Consider the following 13333-nt stretch of genomic DNA (forward strand, 5'->3'; position numbering starts at 1 on the left):
ACAAGATGGAAGCACTTCTTCATATGGAAGCTATCTATATGTAATATTATTGCATTGTCTTACATTTTAAAAATCCTTAATATATCTACAGTAATAGTGAAATGATAGTGTTTAACAATATTTCCACAAAATGTTTTATTGGGCTCACACAAAATTGCATTCTAATGGTGTAGGCTTCTTATTGATTAACAAAAGACGGATCGTCTCTTGTTGTCAAATTGACTGGAGCCAGCAAATCTCTTGTTGTCAAATTGACTGGGGCCAGCAAATCTCTTGTTGTCAATTCAACAACAGACCAGTGAATTTGACAAGAGATTTGCTGGCCCCAGTCAATTTGACAACAAGAGATTTGCTGGCCCCAGTCAATTTGACAAGAAACAGTTCATTGTTGAGTTGTTACATGTAGTACCTTTAATTAGTGAACATGGGTTCAACTACATGCTAATATACATATTTGTGATGGTTTGTAAGCTTTCACTTTAAATTGGGAATTTGATCATTGAAGTAGTAGGTGTAGGTCTAGTTTCTTATCTTGCCTTAACTTCTTCCTCATCAGGGAAACTGTGTGTTACAAGGAATGACACAATTGCATTTATTTCCTTCTGTTCTGTTTGGAGTTTGGTGTATAATGAGTCTTTGAATATAGTGTGTTCACTTATGAATGTTTTCATTTCATTCAATTTGGAGATAAGAGGTAACTGCACACAGAAATCCCTGGGTAAAGCATGAATGGCTGAAAATACAGCACATTCGTAATCAAAACAATCAAAACAAAAACAAGATGGTTTCATTGATCCTACAGATGATCTACAGAGGCCACAGCAAGTGTTGTAGACAACAACCAGTTGCTTTGTGAGAGGACCCTCTTCAAGCCACAGGACTCCAGTCATCCAGGGCAGACATGGGCTATTATTAGTTTACCTAGAGTGCTCAGTCAAAGGCAGTGTAACGGAGTAATGTTGAAAAGAGGCACTCAACTGGTGTGGAAAAAGTTTGAGATAATACAGTCCAACAGGGAACACACCCAGCTGTTCACACACTACTGTTTACACAGGAACAGCCAACATCTTCAACCTTTCCCTGAGGTTTTGACAATGACTTTTTTGGAATGTGTCTCTTAAGACCATTTCCAAATATAGGTGTGTTTAAGACCTTGGGTTGACATTGGCTAATGCTTTGCTGTTCAGAAGGTTGTGGTTGTTTTACTAAATGCCCTACTCATCAATAAGTAGGAAGCTGTTCCTGTGAAAATGTTTTATGTTGTCAACTGGACATCATAATCGTCAGACAACTTGTTATCAACGAATAATGTGAACATTGTTTCTTAACAAAACTGGGGCTTGAGATGGAATGTGTGTAAATATTTTGCAGTCTGTTTATATGCACCTCTAGCTCAAGGGAGCTGTGGTAAAGAAAGTTATATTTAATTCTAAAAGTCATTTCAAAGGTTTGGCAAGATGTTCAGCACTGTAGAAAATGTTTACTTCCACGGCGGGAACATGCCTCTGTTAATAGATGTTAGTAGAAGTATTTAAAATATTCATAGTGTGGCCTACTCCAGTCGCAGCCTCTCATGTGTTCTCACACACGTGATCCTTCTGCAAAAAAAGTGTTGTTTTGATAGGATTCTTCTGTAGAATTACATGTTGCTCTTATTACACTGACAATTAAGTTAAACATAGATATAGTCTCACTATAGATGTCAGAGGGCCATTCAGAGTAATAGATGCATTTATTCCTAAAAGAACTGCTGTGTTTTGCAAAAGCAGAAACGGACTGTGACCAATACAACTAAACAAATTACCCCTGAAACGGGCTTGTTGGACATACTGAAGAGATGTTCACATATCCTTCTGTCAAAATGTGATCATTATGATCTTTCTTTGGTATTCTATTTTGAGGTTTTCCCTTCCCTTCGTCTATATATGTCCTCTGAAACACAGTCAACTTTTTTGTTCAAATTTCTTTGATGCACATTATTGTGTTGGATCTGAAAGTGCTTTTTGTTTCGGAACGACACCATACTAAAATTCCCTTTGTAAATCTGTTGAAATAGCCTCATTTTGTCAGGAATGCTTCTTTCTAATAAAGTTAATCTATAGTATCACAGGAATGGTTTGATAGTTGCAGAAAGGAGGAAAAGTTCATGGAAAGGTGTAGAACATGGTGACAGTGTCCCAAGAGAGGGAGGGTATTGTCGATATACAACCCTGACTTCATATGGAACTCCATAAGCCAAGGGCTTAGCAAAGATTTGTACATTTGTCACATTTCAGTACAATAATTCATTCAAATGAATGACATGTTTCAGCAGACAGACCAAGACAGGAGATAGTTGATGGTAGGGGAGTCATTTTATTTGGTTAATGTTTTATATAAATGGAATTCCATGGAGCCAGCCAGTGGGTTGATATCAACTACATTTTTTGTGACAGAAAAACCAAGTGTAGACATGCTTTCAATATTTTATAAAAGAAGCGTTAAACATGGGTTTTCTAACGGTTTTGGCTTAGAGTTGGGATGAGGGTAATTAGTGAAGGTTTACATATAGCATGGCAGATTTAATTTCATTTACAAGAGGAAAAGCTGCATAAACCAGATGATTAATTTAAAATAAAAGTTCTCAATAAAGTTCTAATGAACATTGTTACAAGACATAAGCCCCAAAATAAATTACTTGTACATTCAAACACTGCACTGAAGATCAGAAACATTCACACTATTATCCTTTTGGAGAGGATATTGTAGAAGAGATAAATTGCTGAGGAGAGGGAAGATGAAGGTAGCAACACAATATCTAAAACAAATACATCAAGAATACGATCAAAGGAACAAGGCGCCAATTGTGCATTACTGAAAACTGAAGCTAACTTAATCACACACAAAATATCTAAATAAAAATACTCTGATGACTGACATATGATATAGACTATAGTTTCTTATATTAGTATACAATGGGAAACATGAATCTTACTGTCAATCGTAAACAGTAATGTATTTTAACTGCAGGCTGAAATATATCAATCTAGATGTAAAACAAGTAAACAGCTTTAAATCATCTGTCTGTCAATGTGGCATAGGAAGAATGAACAGAAAGTGGTAAGTTCCTTAATGGTGTTACTTTTGACCATATAATAACAGTGAATAGAATCAATAGATTGTATTCTGAAAATATAACGTGCTTTTTATTCATAATAGAAAATTAACTGTTCATAGAATAGACTTTTCAGAGTATTGAAAATAAATGTATGATTCTCAATTGTAAAAATAAAAAAATAACAGTGGGGCAAAAAAGTATTTAGTCAGCTACCAATTGTGCAAGTTCTCCCACTTAAAAAGATGAGAGAGGCCTGTAATTTTCATCATAAGTACACATCACACGTGGTCCTTCTGTGGCTCAGTTGGTAGAGCATGGTGCTTGTAACGCCAGGGTAGTGGGTTCGATTCCCGGGACCACCCATACGTAGAATGTATGCACACATGACTGTAAGTCGCTTTGGATAAAAGCGTCAGCTAAATGGCATATATATAATATATAACATCAACTATGACAGACAAAATGAGAAAAAATCCAGAAAATCACATTGTAGGATTTTTTATTTATTTATTTGCAAATTATGGTGGAAAATAAGTATTTGGTCAATAACAAAGGTTTATCTCAATTTGTTATATACCCTTTGTTGGCAATGACAGAGGTCAAACGTTTTCTGTAAGTCTTCACAAGGTTTTCACACACTGTTGCTGGTATTTTGGCCCATTCCTCCATGCAGATCTCCTCTAGAGCAGTGATGATTTGGGGCTGTTGATGGGCAACACAGACTTTCAACTCCCTCCAAAGATTTTTCTATGGGGTTGAGATCTGGAGACTGGCTAGGCCACTCCAGGACCTTGAAATGCTTCTTACGAAGCCACGCCTTCAATGCCCGGGCGGTGTGTTTGGGATCATTGTCATGCTGAAAGACCCAGCCACGTTTCATCTTCAATGCCCTTGCTGATGGAAGGAGGTTTTCACTCAAAATGTCACGATACATGGCCCCATTCATTATTTCCTTTACACGGATCAGTCGTCCTGGTCCCTTTGCAGAAGAACAGCCCCAAAGCATGATGTTTCCACCCCCATGCTTCACAGTAGGTATGGTGTTCTTTGGATGCAACTCAGCATTCTTTGTCCTCCAAACACAACGAGTTGAGTTTTTACCAAAAAGTTATATTTTGGTTTCATCTGACCATATGACATTCTCCCAATCTTCTTCTGGATCATCCAAATGCTCTCCAGCAAACTTCAGACGGGCCTGGACATGTACTGGCTTAAGCAGGGGGACACGTCTGACACTGCAGGATTTGAGTCCCTGGCGGCGTAGTGTGTTACTTTGGTCCCAGCTCTCTGCAGATCATTCACTAGGTCCCCACGTGTAGTTCTAGGATTTTTGCTCACCGTTCTTGTGATCATTTTGACCCCACGGGGTGAGACCTTGCGTGGAGCCCCAGATCGAGGGAGAGAGGACAGAAAGCCTCAGACAATTTACAGTGTATGCATATTTTAGTGGTTAGTGTAATATTTGGAATAGCCGAATAGTTGCCAATTAAAATAATATTTGCACCAGACAAGTAAATAAGTATTCTTCAGTGTGCAAACCATACATATGAAACTAATAATCTGAGGACTGCATCTAATATTACAGTGAATAATATACCATAAGCATTAGAGGACAGCCAGAGGATTGCCTTTACGCAGAAGCCATCAAATGTTCTCTATGTATTTAGTTTTAGCTTAAAGAAGATATGCATTTACTGAGCTAGCTGGGCGCAGTATCCCTCTGAAGATGAGTCTTCTGCATTAGAAGTGTATGATGTGTACAAAATGATTGTAAATACAGCATGTTCACAATCAGAATACATTCTAGAAAACAAGCCAACCGAGCTACCTCTTCTGAAAATATTGGGTGAGATGGGTAGCTTGACTAGACTTGACAGACGTTACCAAACACTGAATACATCAGGGAACAGCTTTACGAAACATATCCTTGGGTTGTGTTTCCACTGGATAAAATGGTGGGTTCAAAATCCAACATCCTCTGTTTAATGCTGGCATTCACCTGAAAAACAAGTGAAAATACAGAATAAGGATACATATAGAGTACCAGTCAGAAGTTTGGACACACCTACTCATTCATGGGTTTTTGTTTATTTTTACTATTTTCTGCATTGTAGAATATTTCAAGAACTTTGAAAGTGCAGTAGCAAAACCCATCAAGCGCTATGATGAAACTGGCTGAGGACCGCCACAGGAAAGGAAGACCCAGAGTCACACCCTGACCTTAGAGAGCTTTTTATGTCTCTATTTTTGTTTGGTCAGGGTGTGATTTGGGTGGGCATTCTATGTTCTTTTTTCTATGTTTTTGTATTTCTTTGTTTTGGCCGGGTATGGTTCTCAATCAGGGACAGCTGTCTATCGTTGTCTCTGATTGGGAAACATACTTGGGTAGCTTTTTCCCACAGTTTTTGTGGGTAGTTGTTTTCTGTTTTATGTCTGCATCAGACAGAACTGTTTCGTTTTGTTCCATTTTGTTATTTTGTCTCAGTGTTCAGTTTAAATAAAGTCATGAACACTTACCACGCTGCGCTTTGGTCAGATTCCTCCTCTTCAGAAGACGACACCCGTTACACAGAGTTACATCTGCTGCAGAGGATAAGTTCATTAGAGTTACCAGCCTCAGAAATTGCAGCCCCAAAAAATTGCTTCACAGAGTTCAAGTAACAGACATCTCAACATCAACTGTTCAGAGGAGACTGCGTGCATCGGGCCTTCATGGTCGAATTGCTGCAAAGAAACCACCACTAAAGAACAGAAATAATAAGAAGAGACTTGCTTTGGCCAAGAAACACAAGCAATGGACATTAGACTGGTGGAAATCTGTCCTTTGGTCTAATGAGTCCAAATTTGAGATTTTTGTTCCAACCGCAGTGTCTTTGTGAGACGCAGAGTAGGTGAACAGATGATCTCTGCATGTGTGGTTCCCACCGTGAAGCATAGAGAAGGAGGTGTGATGGTGTGGGGGTGCTTTTCTGGTGACATTGTCAGTGATTTATTTTGAATTCAAGGCACACTTAACCAGCATGGCTACGACAGCATTCTGCAGCGATACACCATCCCATCTGGTTTGCGCTTAATGTGACTATCATTTGTTTTTCAACAGGACAATGACCCATCACACCTCCAGGCTGTGTACGGGCTATTTGACAAAGAAGGAGAGTGATGGAGTGCTGCATCAGATGACCTGGCCTCCACAATCACCTGACCTCAACACTGTTTTGGTTACTACACGATACCATATGTGTCATTTCATAGTTTTGACGTCTTCACTATTATTCTACAATGTAGAAAATAGTCAAAACAAAGACAAAACCTTAAATGAGTAGGTGTGTCCACATTTTTGTCTGGTACTGTATAGTTTATTGTGAAATGATTCCAAGTTGTGAATACTGTATAATCGGACAGACCTGGCTTCCTATTCAATCAGCATGAGCTATCAGGAGAATATATTTGGCATGGGTTCCCAGATCCTCAAAAAGATCTACAGCTGCACCATCAAGAGCATCCTGACCGGTTGTATCACCGCCTGGTATGGCAACTGCTTGGTATCCGACCGTAAGGCACTACAAAGGGTAGTGCTTATGGCCCAGGACATCACTGAGCAAGCTTCCTGCCATCCAGGACCTACATACTAAATAGGCAATGTCAGAGGAAGTCCCAAAAAATTGTCAAAGACTCTAGTCACCCAAGTCATAGACTGTTCTCTCTGCTACCGCACGGCAAGTGGTACCGGAGCAAGTCTAGGTACAAAAGGCTCCTTAACAGCTTCTACCCCCAACCAGTCTTTTAATCAAATGGCCACCCGGACTATCTACATTGTTTTTACACTGCTGCTACTCGCTGCTTATTACCTATGCATAGTCACTTCACCCCTACCTACATGTACATATTACCTTGACTAACCTGTACCCCCGCACATTGACTAGGTGCCAGTACCCCCTGTATATCGCCGCATTACTGTTATTTTATTGTGTTACTTTTTCTTTTCATTTTTACACAAGTTTATTTTATAAGTATTTTTATAGGTATTTTAAGTATTTATAACTCTCTTGAACTGCATTGTTGGTTAAAGGCTTGCAAGTAAGCATTTCAAGGTAAGATTTATACCTGTTGTATTCGGCGCATGTGACAAAATGCATTTTATTTGAAACCCCACATCTTACAGAAGAACAATGTTGAGAAATAATACCTATTGATTTACTACTGATCCGTTTGCATTTCTAAGTCGACGGTCCACTGGGTGTGGGAGGAAATAGCCTTGCTGAGCTGAGTTTGACTTATAAGAATACTGTAGGATGTAAGGTAAACAGGAGGCCATATCTTTCTCACAGGAAATTGGGACTGTGTCAAAGAACAATTGAAAGGACGGATGGGAGAAGCCTTATATCAACACTTGAAATTTTGCTACAAATGAACGCATATGTGACGTAAAGCTGTGCAGAGACCAGAAGCACTTTATTTGACCGTGCCGTTTCCATTTTCCCTGGTATATTAGTAGCAATGGATACTTTCTTGAAGGCTACTTCAAAGAATTTAACACCAGTAACATTGGAACTAGGCTACCTGGTACCAAATGTTACATGGTGGTGTTTGTTTTATGGAATCACAATGAAACATGTTATTTATGTTATTGCTATGTAATTAACATTTTCGCATGTCATTTCTTAGATAATAGTTATTAATTACTTTCCCGTGAAATAAAGTGAAACCATAGGTTCAGTTAACTCCAAGAACTTCCCGAACCATGTGAGATGGATGATATTTGAATGTATTTGGTTGAGCTCAAACAGTTCCCACTTTCATGGTTATCGTTGTTTAGTGTTTATTAAGCAGACAGTCTCAAATCTAAATATCCTACTTTCAAACATTTCCAAAATGTGCAATTATGGCCAGGGAAATGTGTGGCAGCTCCACACAGAAAACCTTTCATGATTAAACATCTAAGGGAAGAACATTATTGTTACCTTGTAAAATGTTTAATTTTGCTGAAGCATTGGCAATGAAAGTAGTGGAGATTAAACAAAAAAGCCAACATGATGCATTTCCGTATACTCTAATCTTGTCCTTATGTTGTTCAACTGAAATAGTATGAAGAAGGGCTCAGGGCACATGCGCTTTGCATTACGAACTGAACATTCAACAAAAACATATCTATAACATTAATCTAATGAGTTAATCAATGACACTGAAATATGTTTAAGACTTCTGAAACAGGAATAATCAGTGAGCTATAAATAAAGGTTAAAAATAGAACGCATCCTCATAAACAGGAATGTCTGAATCAAAAAGAAAAGGATGAACGGCTGTGCCACTCTTGTGGGTTTGGGAAATATTTTGGTGCTCCCTCATTTCAAGTTCAGACCGCCTTGAACTGATGAGAGTAGGCCTACCTGTACTTGACATCAAAGAGGGTGGAGTCCTCTTCATCATCATTCTCCTCATTCAAAGGAGCCATTTCTACTCGCTCTGCTGGTGTCGTGATTATGTCATACTTTCGTGTTTTCCTGATTCTCCGTCCAGATCTATGAAAAAACAGAAAAGTGTTGTGATAATTACATTTCAAGAGGGCTGCATTTACACAGGCAGCCCAATTCTGATGTGTTGCCTAATTATTGGAAAAATTGCTGATCTGATTAGTTAAAAGACCAATTAGTGAGAAAAAAAATGATCACAATTGGGCTGCCTGTGTAAACGCAGCTGAGGTGTGTAGTAGTTTCCCACTTGGAACAAAGAAGAATCTGATATGGCTGCTTTGCCATATGGACAGGATTAAAGTAGTGTATTGTGGTTGCAGTTTAGCGTTTTTCGTCATTAATCTTGTTCTGTAGGCAGCTCTGCAGAGTGGTCACTAGCTGGTACAGCCACAAAGACATCAAATCTGATTTTAAACCTCACCACACTACTAACCCTAATGCCTAACCTTAAATTAACACCAAAAAGCTTGTTTTCAGGAATTTTTACAATATAGCCCATTTTGACTTTGCAGCTGGCCCAGAAATCGCTCCGTTGTGCCTCTAGGGTAAGATTCATGACAGTAAACGTCAACCTGCATTGTGGTTAAGGCCTAATGTTCCACCTGGTGTAGGGAATGATTATGTCATCGCTGATGTAGCCTAATGTTGTGGTGTTTAACATATTTAGATATTCAATTACTGACACAATATGATAGTTGCTGCAATATAAAGAACACCAAGACGCATCCCCTGTTTGCCAACTCTCCTACTACATACTGGCTGATCGAAATCAATAATGACGCACATGCTAAGTTATTTAAGTAAGATCTTTATGAATGCTTCAATTCGATTTCATAGAAGAATAGTATAGTATATTGCAATAGTAATATGTTAATTAAGATAATACAGTTGCCTATAGAGTTTTTGGTTGCCTATTGGTGTAAACATAAATCAGCCTACCTGATCACTTTGATTACCAAGCACGTGATGAGAACAGCTGTTAGCGCGCAAATAATAATTACAGTATTTTTAAGAGTAGGAAGATATTGTAACATTGAAGACATTCTTGATTCGGTCTTATCTGTGTCGTTATTTGACAAATCCTCTCCATGAATGGATGATGTTGAATTTAGCTGCGTTGAGGGTGAAGGTAGAGTTTGTGGTTCACCGATAACTTCCCATGCCACAGCAATAACCAAAGTGAATATGAAACTGTATGACACCATCCTGCTTGAAAGAATGAGCGCAAATGTCTTGTGAAAATTATCGTCTGTGTTCTTTCTATCTAAATTACTTTCACGAAGCCAAGGAAGATATGTGATTGAAAATATTCAAAGATGCTGTGACATTTCATGAAAGGTGTTTAAAATTGCGCCACCGCTCGCCAAACGAAATTGAAACGATTCCATAAAATGGTGTAAATATCCAATCTGTATAACCCAACAATAATATCTCCTGAATGGTTGCGGACTGCTTCTTTCGCTGCTCGCTGCTTCTCCTAACTGCTGTCAAAGCAAAAGGTGCCAGGCTTCCGGTCTGGACAGCCTGGTATCATAGACTAGACGTAACATAGTACACGTAAATCCGGGAAACTAATTTCTATGATATGTTACGTTTGGTATTGTTACATAAGACATATGGTTACTGAAAGTAGGGTTGTTGGGTTGGGTTGGGTTGGGCGTATAATGTGAACGTCTAGCAGCACAAAGGTTGTGAGTTTCAATCTCATCACTGACAATTTTAGCAACTTTTCAACTATTTACTACTTTTGTGCAACTTTGCAACTACTTAGCAGGTTAGCTAACCCATACCTAACCATAACCGTAACCTTTTTAGCTAACCCTTCCATAGCTACGTGAAGTAGGAGTGCTTAGGGTGCTGCAGTATCCCCTGAAAAATTGGAATAATAATATATATATTTTTAATTTTATTTCACCTTCATTTATCCAGGTAGGCTAGTTGAGAACAAGTTCTCATTTGCAACTGCGACCTGGCCAAGATAAAGCAAAGCAGTTCGACACATACAACAACACAGAGTTACACATGGAATAAACAAACATACAATCAATAATACAGTAGAAAAATCTATATACAGCATGTGCAAATGAGGTAGGATAAGAGAGGTACATTTACAGATGAGCTATGTACAGGTGCAGTGATCTGTGAGCTGCTCTGACAGCTGGTGCTTAAAGCTAGTGAGGGTCTCCAGCTTCAGAGATTTTTGCAGTACCAGTCAAAAGTTTAGACACACTAACTTATTCAAGGGTTTTTCTTTATTTTGACTGTTTTCTACATTGTAGAATAATAGTGAAGACATCAAAACTATAAAAAAAACATATATGGAATCATGAAGTAACCAAAAAAGTGTTACACAAATCAAAATATAATTCTTCAAAGTTACCACCCTTTGCCTTGAGGACAGCTTTGCACACCCTTGGTATTCTCTCAACCAGCTTCATGAGGAATGCTTTTCCAATAGTCTTATTTCATGGTCTTGATGTATTCACTATTATTCTATGATAAAATAATAACCCTGGAATGAGACGGTGTGTCCAAACTTTTGACTGGTACTGTATAGTTTATTGTGAAATAAGTTGTGAATACTGTACAATCGGCAGACATGGCTTCCTATTCAAGCAATATATATATATCTATATATATATATATATATATATATATATATATATATATATATATATATATATATATATATACACATATGTACAGTGGAGAGAACAAGTATTTGATACACTGCTGATTTTGCAGGTTTCCCTACTTACAAAGCATGTAGAGGTCTGTAATTTTTATCATAGGTACACTTCAACTGTCAGAGACGGAATCTAAAACAAAAATCCAGAAAATCACATTGTATGATTTTTAAGTAATTAATTTGCATTTTATTGCATGACAAGTATTTGATACATCAGAAAAGCAGAACTTAATATTTGGTACAGAAACCTTTGTTTGCAATTACAGAGATCATACGTTTCCTGTAGTTCTTGATCAGGTTTGCACACACTGCAGCAGGGATTTTGGCACACTCCTCCATACAGACCTTCTACAGATCCTTCAGGTTTCGGGGCTGTCGCTGGGCAATACGGACTTTCAGCTCCCTCCAAAGATTTTCTATTGGGTTCAGGTCTGGAGACTGGCTAGGCCACTCCAGGACCTTGAGATGCTTCTTACGGAGCCACTCCTTAGTTGCCCTGGCTGTGTGTTTCAGGTCGTTGTCATGCTGGAAGACCCAGCCACGACCCATCTTCAATGCTCTTACTGAGGGAAGGAGGTTGTTGGCCAAGATGTCGCGGTACATGGCCCCATCCATCCTCCCCTCAATATGGTGCAGTCATCCTGTCCCCAACCTCACCTCGTGGGGCATCAATGATCATGAGGAAGGTGAGGGATCAGCCCAGAACTACACGGCAGGACCTGGTCAATGACCTGCAGAGATCTGGGACCAAAGTAACAAAGCCTACCATCAGTAACACACTACGCCACCAGGGACTCAAATCCTGCAGTGCCAGACGTGTCCCCCTGCTTAAGCCAGTACATGTCCAGGCCTGTCTGAAGTTTGCTAGAGAGCATTTGGATGATCCAGAAGAAGATTGGTAGAATGTCATATGGTCAGACGAAACCAAAATATAACTTTTTGGTAAAAACTCAACTCGTCGTGTTTGGAGGACAAAGAATGCTGAGTTGCATCCAAAGAACACCATACCTACTGTGAAGCATGGGGGTGGAAACATTATGCTTTGGGGCTGTTTTTCTGCAAAGGGACCAGGACGACTGATCCATGTAAAGGAAAGAATGAATGGGGCCATGTATTGTGAGATTTTGAGTGAAACCCTCCCTCCATCAGCAAGGGCATTGAAGATAAAACATGGCTGGGTCTTTCAGCACGACAATGATCCCAAACACACCGCCCGGGCAACGAAGGAGTGGCTTCGTAAGAAGCATTTCAAGGTCCTGGAGTGGCCTAGCCAGTCTCCAGATCTCAACCCCATAGAAAATCTTTGGAGGGAGTTGAAAGTCTGTGTTGCCCAGCAACAGCCCCAAAACATCACTGCTCTAGAGGAGATCTGCATGGAGGAATGGGCCAAAATACCAGCAACAGTGTGTGAAAACCTTGTGAAGACTTACAGAAAACGTTTAACCTCTGTCATTGCCAACAAAGGGTATATAAGAAAGTATTGAGATAAACTTTTGTTATTGACCAAATACTTATTTTCCACCATAATTTGCAAATAAATTAATTAAAAATCCTACAATGTGATTTTCTGGAGAAAAAAATTCTCATTTTGTCCTATCATAGTTGAAGTGTACCTATGATGAAAACTACAGGCCTCTCTCATCTTTTTAAGTGGGAGAACTTGCACAATTGGTGGCTGACTAAATACTTTTTTTGCCCCACTGTAGCTGATATGGCTGACTTGCTTAAACAAATGTGGTTTGTAATGACAATTGAGATGTGCAAACTGTGGCATAAGGGGACGACAAATGATTAAGAGGCAATCCGTAACTTCGATTAAGACATTAATGAGCGAGCATGGACGGACATAGTCAATATATCTATTTGTTCAGCACTTTTGAAATGTACAGCAACTGAATTCAGAACATGGGCCGTTCTTACAGTGTTCTCCCTGTACATCAAGTCAGAACCGTAGGATAAATAAAGGAGACGAATATGCAGATGATGAAAGCTCTTACAATATTCGATGATAACATTTCTACAAAAACAGGTTATAGGCTACATGTGCACCACCAAGTCAGAACAGTAGGAAAAGAG

The sequence above is a fragment of the Oncorhynchus keta genome, chromosome 22, assembly GCF_023373465.1.
Source record: "Oncorhynchus keta strain PuntledgeMale-10-30-2019 chromosome 22, Oket_V2, whole genome shotgun sequence".
NCBI lineage: Eukaryota > Metazoa > Chordata > Actinopteri > Salmoniformes > Salmonidae > Oncorhynchus > Oncorhynchus keta.